The sequence below is a fragment of the Galeopterus variegatus genome, unplaced genomic scaffold (assembly GCF_000696425.1).
Source record: "Galeopterus variegatus unplaced genomic scaffold, G_variegatus-3.0.2 Scaffold7, whole genome shotgun sequence".
Taxonomy (NCBI): domain Eukaryota; kingdom Metazoa; phylum Chordata; class Mammalia; order Dermoptera; family Cynocephalidae; genus Galeopterus; species Galeopterus variegatus.
Window position 1 is genome coordinate 1,479,610 of NW_007726118.1, and position 13,193 is coordinate 1,492,802.

At 41.1% G+C, this 13,193-nt stretch overlaps 1 protein-coding gene across 3 annotated transcripts in view; it reads right to left on the reverse strand.

Moving 5' to 3' along the window:
- NSMCE2 (non-SMC element 2, MMS21 homolog (S. cerevisiae)) overlaps nt 1–13,193 on the reverse strand; it is a 252,157-nt gene that overhangs the window by 13,039 nt on the left and 225,925 nt on the right. The window lies entirely within an intron of this gene.

Below are 13,193 nucleotides of genomic sequence, written 5' to 3' on the forward strand. Positions count from 1 at the left end.
GTGAGACCCTGGGTGAGCAAGCACTCCTTTTAAAAACCTCTACTGTATAGCTTTGTTGCAAAGATTTGAAGAGATGAAGAACATATTGTGCTTTTGCACAGCTCCTAGCACAAGGAGACAATCAATAAATGGCAATTACTATTAGGTAGTGCAGGGGTTCTCAGACTTCTTAGGGGGTCATAGATTTGAACCTTTTTGTACTTTTACACATTTTTGAGGAGCCTAAAGAACTTCTTTTATGTGGGTTATGTTTATCAATATTTGCCATATTAGACATTAAGACTGAGGAATTAAAAAATGTATTTATTAGTTCATTTAAAAATAATAACAATCCGGGCTGGCCCGGTGGCGCACTGGATAAGTGCGCCGCTTGGGAAGTGTGGCGGCACTCCCGCCCGAGGGTTCGGATCCCACATGCAGACCGGTTCCCGCTCACTGGCTGAGCGAGGCGCGGGAGCAACACCGAGGGTTGCAATCCCGTTGCCGGTCCCCGGTCCGGTACGGGGGCAACACTGAGGGTTGCGATCCGTTGCCGGACACGGAAAAAGACAAAAGACAAAAAAAAATAATAATAATAACAATCCCATTACATGTTAACATAAACATTAAAAAAATTTAAAATAATTGTATTTTCCAGAACCAAAAAAACAAAAAAACAAAAAACCAGTGAGAAGAGTAACAATGTTTTCCATTTTTGTAAATATCTTTAATGTTTGGCTTAATAGAAGACAGTTGGATTTTGATATCTGTGTATGCATTTAATCTGTCACATTATCACCTATCATGTAGCCTCTGGAAAAATTCACTCATGGAAAGAAAAAGCAAATGACATAATACTATTATTATGAAGACAGTTTTGACCTTATGGACACCCTGAAAGGCCCTTGGAGAACCCTAGGGGTCCCCAGCCCACACTTGGAGAACTGCTGAGGGAGGAGTGGGAGGGCCGGCTTGGAACACAGCACTATCTGCTTCTGAAATCCAGGTTCTTTTCATTGCATCACACTTGCCCCTCACCGAGGAGAAAACAGATGACAGGCAAGTCTCGAATGGGATAGTGGAAGCAAATATCTCACGTGGAAGCCTTTCTTTCCATAGAAGGCATACTTGTCATTTTGAACAGAAGTCAAAGATCAATAGCTTTTTCAACACAGGCGTTGACGATGCAGTCCTCCTCCCTTTCTCTTCCTTACTCTCGTCTCCCTTCCCGTCCTTCTTTCATTTTGGCAAAATAATAGAGACATAAAAATTGCTTTCTTTTTAATGTGTGAAAGGGAAACCCTGTCTCTGGTTTAAATGGTTCTGCATAGCTTTCAGTTCCACAGAAATGGTGACTTCAGGCCTTCACCTAGGCCAGGAGTGTCTCTGGAAAAGTGCCACTAGGCAGGAAAAGGGCCATGGAGTGCTTGGTCAAGGCCACTCAGTGAATTAATGGCTGGAACCCAGGGATTCTGCCTCCAATTACTTGGTTTTTTGGTAGAGGTTTCACTTTCTGTTAGTAGACTAGTACCACATTAATTATTGATTTCTAATACAAAATATTTCATTTAGAAGCAATATATAGGCTGGATTTATTTTTTATCTTAATAAAAATTCCCAAGTATGCTATTTGCTGAGAAACTAAATAGCCAATTTTAAACTAAATAAGTTACTTGAAGCCAACCTATTTCCCAAGCAAAATTGTAAAAATATTTTTGAGAAAATCTGTCAGGAATAAAATTATATTTACTATGAAGAGTGCCACATTTTAATTGCTATGATGTGGGGTGGGGTCTCTGGAAATAATGTTGTTCACACTTATGAAAGGTTTTCATGCTTCCCAGGATTGTTCTTTGGTGTTCATGGTGCAGGAGTTAGACTCTTAGAAGAGTACTTTTCTCAATCTAATGACTCCTCAAAATGGCTCAGGGAAGTTGGACAGGTAAGGAGAAAAACCGAGGAGAAGGCCAAGAACCGTTTTGTCTCAGATTCACTTATCAGAGCCTTGCCCTGAGGGCTGCAGCCTCCCATTTCTGACCATGCGTGTTTGACAGAAAAAATAAAAGTAGCTCTTCGTCAATTTCTCATAAGGTTTATTCTGAACTGATGGCAGATTTTTTTTTTTTTTTTTTTTAAAAGATGACCGGTAAGGGGATCTTAACCCTTGACTTGGTGTTGTCAGCACCACGCTCACCCAGTGAGCAAACCGGCCATCCCTATATAGGATCCGAACCCGTAGCCTTGGTGTTGTCAGCACCACACTCTCCCGAGTGAGCCACGGGGCCAGCCCTGATGGCAGATTTTTGCCTGTAGATATTATACCACAGAATTCACTGGAAAATCTGTTAGATGAATAACTCAGAGTTCAGCTGATGTAGACTGTGGTTTGTTTCTTATTTTCTATTTTTAAATTTCAAAAGGTAGAGGAAGTAAGAAAACACAACTCAAATGCAATGCCAATCACTAAGGAAGACTGAGTGGGGAACTTCACAATTGTAGGTGGCTGCCAGCATCAGTGATCACGAAAGAAGAAGGTAACAAAAGTGAGACTGGGGAAGCATGTCAACAGTGAGTCATGGCCCACCGACCGACCGAGAGTCTAAAAAGAGAAAGATTCTCGATAGCTAAACTTCTCTAGAGACAGAACATTTCCTCACCCTGAATCTATATTTATAGAAAGTGATATTAACGTTGGGATTCTCCAATGTGCTAACAAAAGGTCACATCTGGTAATAAATATCACTTACAGTGATTTAGTTGACCCAAAGAGAAGACTGTGATTAAGCTTGGTAAAAGGAAGATTGGAGAGAAAATATAGATCATCTTCTAGAATCACAGAAGTTTTAAAACTGAGGTTATCTATCCTAGGTCTCTCATTTACTTGAGAAAACTGAAATCCAATGAAAACTGTCAGTTTTGTCTAAAGTCATGCAGGGATTTAGTAAACCAGTGTGTTGCTATTTTTTGGATGGATCCATTTGAATACTAAAATCAGAGTATTGGTTCTGGGAGCTACCCCTGCTCCCAAATTACTATTTCATTAATAATAATAATAATAATAATACCTCAAGTTTACTGAATGACATATAGCAGCTACTGTGCTAAGCACTTTATATACATTATTTTGCTTACTCCTCACAAAATAACCATGGAGAATGACTATATTGTTATTCTCATTGTATAGACAAAAAAACTTAAGTCCCTCTAATATTTTTAAAGCAAATGTAGGAAATAGCCTTATAAAAAAGAAACAACTGGGGCCGGCCCGGTGGCGCACTGGTATAGTGCGCCGCTTGGGAAGTGCGGCGGCGCTCCCGCTGAGGGTTCGGATCCCACATGTAGACCGGTTCCCGCTCGCTGGCTGAGCGAGGCGCGGGAGCAACACCGAGGGTTGCGATCCCGTTGCTGGTCCCGGTCCAGTACGGGGGCGACACTGAGGGTTGCGATCCGTTGCCAGACACGGAAAAAGACAAAAAGGAAAAAAAAAAAAAAAGAAACAACTGGAATAATTAAGTTTAATCTTTATTAAAGAGGTCACAAAAAATTTTCCTGATTATAAATAGGAAAACGAGAAAACTAGTCATATTATTTTCTATATACATATACACGTTATACATATACACGTTAGAAGTACATGCCAGCTGTAAACTGACCAATGGGCAGATCTCTGGGCCCAGGGCACCCCAGCGCTGTGCTGAGGAGCTTGGACAAGACTGGACATTTACAGAGCATCCATGAGGGATGTGGCAGGATATTGGTTAGGTCACTTGAATGTGATGCTTTTGATGTCACTAAAAAAAGGGAGAAGCCATGGAAATGCTATATGCCCAGTGATGTAACGTTGTGGGGGTGGGTAGTGAGGGCATTTATTGGACCTCAAAATGTGAGTTCATGGTTAGTCAGTTATGTCTGCTAGTGAAGAGACAAATGGCTCTGCCTTCAGTCTTCCTCATTTCAGACACCAGCTACCTTGCTGCTCAAAGCCAAAACCTTTGGTATCATTTCTGATTATTCCCTTTCCTTCATTCCTCACATCCAATACATTGGCAAGTTTTGTTGACTCTGGTTCTAAGTCACATTCCAAATCCAGTCCCTTCTTTCATTCTCTACTGCACACCTTGGTCCAAACCATTATCATCTCCTGCCCAGACCTCTGTGGTAGCCTCCTAACCAGTATTCCCAACTAGTATCGACAAGGGCCACAACTCTCCTATGCATGATTCTTACAGTGGCCTACGCAGCCCTGCATGATCTTTTTGTGTGTGTGTGTGGCTGGCTGGTATGAGGATTCAAACTCATCACCTTGGTGTTATAAGGCTGCACTCTAACCAACTGAGCTAACTGGCCAGCCCCAGCCCTGCACGATCTTGTCCCTGCCAACGTCTCTGATCAGTCTCCCTGTTACCATGTTCAAGTCACAGTGGCCTTTTCTCTGTTTCCGGAACATGCCAAGCTCCTTCCTGTCTTTGGACCTTTACCCTAATCTGCGTGGAAAGTTCTCCCTCTTGTCATTGTAAAATGTCAGTTCAAATGTCATCTCTTTGGAGAGGACTTCTCTGATGTCCCAAGCTAAAGAAGCCACCCAGACCTTTTCTATCACATTAGTCTGTTGTGGATCTCTGCATAGCACATGTCTGTAAGCTTTGTTTTCTTGTCTGTCTTCCTTCCTTACCACCCCCTCCCTGCCCCACTTGTTCTCTTCCAGGAAAGCAGGGCCTTTGTTGTCTTGTTCACTGATGTTTCCTAGAGTCGAAAACAGTCCTCGGCATAGAGTAGTAGGTGTTCAATAATCACCTGATTAGTAAAGTGCTACATCCAACAAGGCAAGAGTGGGCATATTTCTCACAAGGTGATACCTGACATATTTAACAGATGCGCCAACACAAACACACATACACCCACCCTCACACAGTGATGATTTTATAGGTTTTAGTCAAATAACATAGAACTTCACTCTAGCTTGGGGTGCAGACTTGGACCCTGAATTACATGTCAAAGGCAGGAAGTAAATATAAGTGTTACAATTACAGTAGGCCATGTGGTAATTACAAAGGAGAATCCAGACGTGGTCTTGTGGTCAGAAAATACATTTGGTCCTGGCCACACACGGCCCTAGCATTAGTCACTGGTCTGTCTTCAGGCTTCCCACATTTGGCTACCGGTTAGACAGTTTTATGCCAGTTAGGACTAAAAGTTGATTGCTATGTGCTTTTTCAATTAAGTCTGAACATTTTTCTAGGAGCACTTTTCTCTTGAAAGTAGTAACATGTGAAGAAAATACTTTACAAATATTTGTTGACTGCTTGAAATGCTTATTAGGCTGCCCAGATGATTTTACTTGCACTATTCTAGGACAGCATACGTGGAGAAGCTGGGATGGTGCATGGAAGATTCTGAGGCCACCCTTATGTGCAAAAGTGCTTTGATTCCAAGTTTGAAACTCTATAGTTACAGTGTGAGTGTACACGTCTGTGCCAACTCCTGACTTGTTTCTATTACCCAGTAACCTACAGGTGGGGCGACCAGTGACCCCACTGGTGGACTCAAATGCCTCTTAGACTAAACGGAAAAAGATGTATGTCAGTAGCCTCAGTCCTCCTGGCTTGGAATTAAGAGGTGTGTGTGTTGTGTGTATGTATGTGTCTTGCTATGGTACTCTTGGGTGTCCAGCTTTGTATTTCAGTTTCTTCCTGGGATCAGTGACCTGTCCAGAATGCCAGCTGTTTGGTTGAGCCAAGTTCCATATTCCTTCATGAGGGAACTGAACCCTACTTTCCAATACTCCCTGGCCCTGGCTGAGACTCTGATGTGTGTGAACAGCTTTTGCAGAATTAAAATGCAGACCATGTTCAGATAGGGCACACTATTAAAGATTTCTTAGACGTTATAACCTTCACAGAATGGCAAAATTCAACAAACATAAATTTCAACAAAAATATTCAATGAACACAGGTTGAATTAATACAATGCAATCAGAACAATGGGTAGATTAGAACAGGGATTCTTTTAATGTTATTTATTTATTATATTCAATGTCATTAACTTCCGTAATTATAAATTGTCACTGCTATTATTATTATTTTTACCACTACTATGTGTCAGGTATTACGCTTGGTATTAGCAAAAAACAGTCTTTGCCCTCAGGGAGCTCTGTCACACAGGACAGATATACATAAAGCAAAGTGATCTTGTGAGGGCTGTGCAGACACTGTGGAAGAAGGTCACGGGAAAAAATAGGGTCAGCCTCTCCAAGGAGCTGATGTCTAATCTAGGGCAGTGAGGAGAATCTTTCAACCTATACTTTCTGATATAACTCTGCTGACTCCTTAAATGTGAGCATTTCATTCATTACCACATCAGGTCAACATTCTGATCAATGCTTTTCCTCCTTTTCTTCTCTTAGTTATAATCTATCCTCATCTTAGATTTTATGTACATGGAGAAACTATCTCTGTCCAATTTAACTCAATCCAACCTAACCCCATGGCCAACCTCCTTCCTTTTTTTTTTTTTAAAGATGACTGGTAAGGGGATCTTAACTCTTGACTTGGTGTTATCAGCACCACATTCTCCCAAGTGAGCCATGGGCCAGCACCTCCAACCTCCTTTCTTTGAATTCTCATAACACCTTCTATCATACCATACTCTTTTAGCTTAAATTTACTCCTTATTTAATTGCTTCATGTGAATGGAACTTCTTTTCCAGATACATTGAAAGCTCCTTGAGGACAAGCACTATATGTTCAAGTCAAGCCAACTCAACTCAACTTGCATTTATTGAACACCTGCCCTACTGCAAACACTATACCAAATGCCAGGCATGGATACAAAGAGAACTAAGATCAGGCCTGGTAGGAGAGACAGGAACAAATAATTGCACCCTGTGTAATGAGTGAAATAATATATGTGTTTTGTACAACGTGCAAAAGTATCTCTGGCAGTGAGATGAGGAATCAAGATGGACATCCTGGAAAAGGTGATGACTAAGCCAGGCTCTCCGGGGAGGTGTGATAAGAGGAAAGGACATTTAGGCAGTGAGGACTCTGGCATTTAGGAACATGGGCTCTGGAAACAGCCTGCTTGGATTTGCCTAGTTCTACCACTTTATTAGCTGGGAGCTCCCAGGCAACTATTTCACTCTTCTGTAATTTTTTAGGTATAAAATGGAGCTAATAATGGTACTGACATCACAGCACCGTACGAGGATTAAATGAGTTAATGTATGAAAAGTTCTCAGGATGGTGCCTGACAAACAGCAAGTCACAGTTAGCTGACACAGCACTATCAACATCTTCCATTTCTGTCCGCTTTCACTTCCATGGCTCTTTCGACATACTCTTCTGAAGATTGTGAAAGTAAATTGAATGAAGAGTTTCCTCCAAATGAGCTGACATTTTAACAAGATCTACCTTTTCACATTATCATGCATTTGTTAATTTATCTACTATTGTCTTAGACATGTCCTTTGTCCTCAGCTGACATCACGTATTAATTTGCCTCCACCTAAGACATACTGTCAAAATACAAAGGTTTTAAAATAATCAAACCCAGTGTATTCAACTGGTGGGACAAAAATCAATCATTTGAAATTTGATCATACAATATCCATTTCAAGCCAATAAATACTAAAAAAATCCCCAAATTCAGTACTTGCATCTAATACCTCTTATAAGGAAAGGTTTAATGACCATCTCTAGGTAACCAAGCAAAAGCAGAAAATCTAATGGGCGCATTCTATTTCTTTGTTCTGGGCAATTAACTAGAAAAACCACACAATAGGAAAAGTCTGATTAGCCAGCACTGAGAAGGTTTACAATTATTTACATTCACAGTAAAGTCTGAAACAAGCAGAGATCAGAAGACAAGAAACCCCATTTGGGCTCATCTTATTACGTTTTCCTATTTTTAGAGGGTTGTATATATCACCTATGCATGTACTCAAGACACTATAAGCATACCATATACAAGTATATACCTTAAAACTAAACTATCTTTAAACTATCTTGACTGTCTCCTCTTCATTCTCACTGGTGCTGTTCTTTTTTTCTTTCTTTCTTTCTTTTTTTTTTAAAGATGACCGGTAAGGGGATCTTAACCCTTGACTTGGTGCTGTCAGCACCACGCTCTCCCAAGTGAGCTAACTGGCCATCCCTACATAGGGATCCAAACCCGCAGCCTTGGTGTTATCAGCACCACACTCTCCCGAATGAGCCACTGGCCGGCCCTTTACTGCTGCTGTTCTAATTCAAGCCTCCAGCATTTCCTATTTAGATTATTGCAAAAAGTTCTTTATGCATTTTTCTGCCTCAGTCTCCCCAATCTATCCTTTCTACTCCAGCCAGTCATCTTTCTACAACCATGGCCTCCTAAGCATGACAAATCTCTTCATTAGTTGGCCCTGGGTTTCCTTGTCTCCTACTGACACCAACCTCAATCCCATCCCCCTCATCCATCTCAAACTAATCACGGTTCATCCTATTTTGCCATGCTGTTCTATGCCTCTGCTATCCCTTCACCTAGCAATCTCTGACCACCCTTTCAGACTCCATCCAAGCACTTCCTCTGTGACATTCCAAAGCAGAGGTGATTCCTCCTTCAGCCTCCTGGGTACCTTTTGCATATGCTGTAATCGTTTGTTTACTTCTCTATCTTCCCTACCAGAATGTGGATTCCTTACAGGAAACAACTCTTCCTATTCATCTTTATATCTCAGTGAGCCAAGCAAAGTGTGGGAACTTAATAAATGTTTAGTAAATGAATGGTTGCTGAAACAAGAGAATGCTTTGAATACTGTTATATATAAGTATACCACAATAAGAAGATGAAAACAGAGAAGAAGACTGTTTTAAAGGCAAATATTTTAGAACAAGACAATTTGGTCCAAGATCTTATGACCTGTACTACACTGCCTCAGCTGTAACACTGTACACTTTCTGCTCCACTTCTGTACAAAAGCAGATTACCAAAAAGCAAGATGATAGAGGTCATATTCCCAGAAGTAAAATTCTCCACATTATGTCTTTAGATAATTTCTGATTCTACTTCCTTGCCCCAAATCATCTATGTCCGTGGCAAAATACAAGAATAATCAATTATTAAGAATGTGTAAATTGTTTTATGTTTGTCGAGTATACCAAGGCAGGACAGAGTGTACATGCAGTGATATTCAATTATGGAGTTTTTTTTTCTTGGCAGCTGGCTAGTACAGGGATCCAAACCCTTGACCTTGGTGTTATAATACCGTGCTCTAACTTACTGAGCTAACTGGCTAGCCCCCACAGCAGATTTTATAAAAGAGAAACACCAGAGAAATCTAGATACCTGAGAATTTAAGTGAACTGTGGCATCACCAGGTACAAAATCTGAGAGTTATTAAAAACAATCTTTAATATCAGAAAATGCTTATGAGGTGAAAGATGCAAGATTAAAGCTGTAGATGATTAATTATTTTTAAAAAGTAGTATACAGAACAGAGTTTGAAAGAAAATATGATGAAATGTTGTGGGCCCAGGTGACATAACTACTGTATACATGAACTGGTAGTACTGAAATCAAGAAAAATCTGAGATATTTGTAGAATAATTATTTAGCTTGAGATTTTTTTTTTTTTTTTTAAAGACAGCCAGTGGGCCGGCCCGTGGCTCACTCGGGAGAGTGCGGTGCTGATAACACCAAGGCCACGGGTTCGGATCCCATATAGGGATGGCCGGTTGCTCACTGGGTGAGCGTGGTGCTGACAACACCAAGTCAAGGGTTAAGATCTCCTTACCGGCCGTCTTTTATTTTATTTTCTTTCTTTTTTTTTTTTTTTTTAAAGATGACCGGTAAGGGGATCTTAACCCTTGACTTGGTGTTGTCAGCACCACGCTCACCCAGTGAGCAACCGGCCATCCCTATATGGGATCCGAACCCGTGGCCTTGGCGTTATCAGAACCGCACTCACCCGAGTGAGCCAAGGGCCGGCCATAGCTTGAGATTTTTATATCTAGTACTTTTCATGAGATCAAGAATTACTTATGAGGTAAGTAGGATTGATGGTAATGAGGATGGATGGATTTGTCAAACTGAAACAAATGATGAAATAAAGTCCAGAGATCACGTTATTAAAAAAAGGAACTTTAAGACTTATAATTGCTCAACTTCAAAACTGCAATGTTTCAATTTTGAAATGTAAGTAAGACAGGGACTATGATACCATTTCAATCTCTGATATTTTCTAGATGTATCATCCTAATAACAATTGTAGTATTTTAAACTTCTCTCACCCCCTACAATGTAATACCTCACAATTTAATTTATATAATATTTTCTCTTCTGTCTCAATTTCAGAGCTCTGAACAAAATAATGAAATACTGGTATAGAATATGAGACTTTATTTATTATTTATTTATTTATTTATTTATTGTTGGCCTTTTGTGTCTGGCTTTTTTTTTTAATTGAAACAGTTGATTGTACATATCTGTGGAGTACAAAGTTTAATATCAATACCTGTGTGCAATATGTGATGCTCAAATCAGAATAATTAGCATATTCAACATTATACAATGTAATTGATTTTCACGGCCCTTTACCAATTCCTCCCTTACCCCCCCACCTCTGGTTACCTCATTTTAGAATGTGAGACAAACAATAGAATAGAGCTAGCCCTAATATCATAATTTGTTTTGTAAAGCTTCTCTGAATAAATGATAAATTTTAATCCTCAAAGGATAAAAGGTAAAGAATCACTGAAGATGTCTATTTGGGGATAAAACGCAGTGAAGGAGGAAGTACCTGTGCTACTGAGTGAGCAGGGGTGGTGGCAGAGCTGGTCACATTTTTCAGTGCTTGCTGCTGTCCTGAGACTGTAATGACCAGAGCACATTCTCTTCCACTGACCCTGAATTTAATCAAATACGTTAATACACAGAATTTACTCAGCATGGTAATTACAAAATGCTGCAGAATCTTGATATTAATTAAACATGCTTATTTTTCAGTTTTCCATGCAAATGATAGAGTATCAAGATTTATTTATTTTTTTATTTTTTATTTTTTTTAAAAGATGACCGGTAAGGGGATCTTAACCCTTGACCTGGTGTTGTCAGCACCACGCTCACCCAGTGAGCTAACCGGCCATCCCTATATGGGATCCGAACCCGTGGCCTTGGTGTTATCAGCACCGCACTCTCCCGAGTGAGCCACAAGATTTATTTTTGATCTGCTTCATAGTGCACAATACACTCATGCACTAAAAAAAAAGAAAAAAAAAAAAGTCACGGGCCAGCCTGGTGGCGCACTGCTACAGTGCGCCGCTTGGGAACACGGCGGCGCTCCTGCCGAGGGTTCGGATCCCACATACAGACCGGTTCCCGCTCACTGGCTGAGCGAGGTGCGGGCGCAACACCGAGGGTTGCGATCCCGTTGCTGGTCCCGGTCCGGTCCGGGCGCGACACTGAGGGTTGCGATCCGTTGCCGGACACGAAAAAAGACAAAAAGGAAAAAAAAAAAAAGTCAGAATAATCCAAAAGTATATTCGATATGGAAGAAATTAAGAAAGGTCAAAGCCTGAGGGTCCAAATGTAGTGAGGCTTAACAAACCTGTCAACAAAAGTGTCAGTGAAGCCACCCAAAATGTAGCTCAGTTCCACTGCTTGGCAAAGTAGTTAGAGCCAATCAGTGCAGGGCTGCCCAAAAATCCAAGAGTAGAGAATCCATACGACACTCTGGTCTGCACTGACATCTGTTTTTAGTTTTCAGGTTCTTCTCTGAAGTTGGCCTAACGGAAAACACACCCCCCCTCCCCCAGCAAACACAAAAATCCTGCTGACTGGAAGGAAGAAATAAAATGAAATGAGGGAGGGAGAGAGGGAGGGAAGAAGAAAGGATGAGGAAAATCTTTAATCCTGCAGAGCCCAAGGAAAGGCACCACTGATCAAATGCCCTAGAACAAAGCTGCTGCTTCTGAGCCTTCCTTCCTGTCCCCCAGCCCCCTCTTCCTCCACTTTTCACCCTTAAACCTTCCCCCCATGCAAAGGAAGACACATGACTTCAAAATCAGGATCAGCTTAGGACACAGCTCTTGTGAATGTGTATAATAGATCTGAGTCATTTGTTCATTTTGTAAACATGAAGAAATCACACTTTTAACACTTCCTCCTTCATGACATTCACAGCATTTGACAATATGCTTAGCATGGAACATTTACTCTTTTCCTTACCCACACCCAAAGATGTCAAGAGGGACAGATTTTTTTTTTTTTTCCCTTACTGAAAGCTCACATATTCCAGGGCAAGTGACCATTGTGAGTGAGCACGACAGGGAGGTAGAAGCGGGATCTACAGGGGCTGTGCCATACAGAAATGCAGAGAACTGAGAAGCAGCCCAGGAGAGCATTTTGCCAAAGCCAAAACCTTCCTCTAAGAAAACTTCCCACCCAGGGGCCCCCAAGGACCTCCCCCTCCTTGGCACTTAACACATCAAACACATCATTCTTAATGGTCTGTTTATGGGGCTGTTTCCTCCACTAATCTGTAAGCTCCACACAGGCAGGAACAGCTTTTTTTTCCATCTCCAGATCCCGAGTGTGTGGCACATGGAATCCAACCTTAAGGGGTCCTTGGTGGCTTCAAATTGGTTCTGTTCACTTTCTAGCTCTTCTGCAGAGCAAGAAGTGTGGTGTTTTGAAAGACCCAGAGAGAAGAGTCTCACAGTTTTCTGCAGGCATGGACTTTGGGTGAGAGGTGTTAAATCTCCTGCAGGCTATCACTTTTTCTTCTCCTCTACCTCATTTAGGACACTGTGAAGTTGAGATAAAATATTTCGCCCTCATTAGAGGAAAAAACCTAATAAAAAGGATTAAGGCAGTAACAAAAACAATACAAGGAGAAATTTGACACAAGTTCTGAAAGGGCAAAGCAAGGTGACTGGTTGATTTTGCTTTTCATTTTCAAAGCCTTTGGGGGTCCAAGTCCTAGCACTACAGTCTACCTGCAGGCATAAGCCCCAGATGACAGCATTACTGTAAGTGAAAGAACACATGGATAAACGGGAACAAAACAAAGGAAGCAAGGAAGGAAAAAAAGAGATGAAAAAGGCTCTTGAAACTTGTTTTATGAACTCTATAGGAAAATGAAAAGGTACTAAATAACTACCTTTCTGAGCACATAATGCAGAGGAGGCTGTTGGGTGGTAGGCACAACGAGCAGCCTAGAGTGTAGATCGAATCTGGAT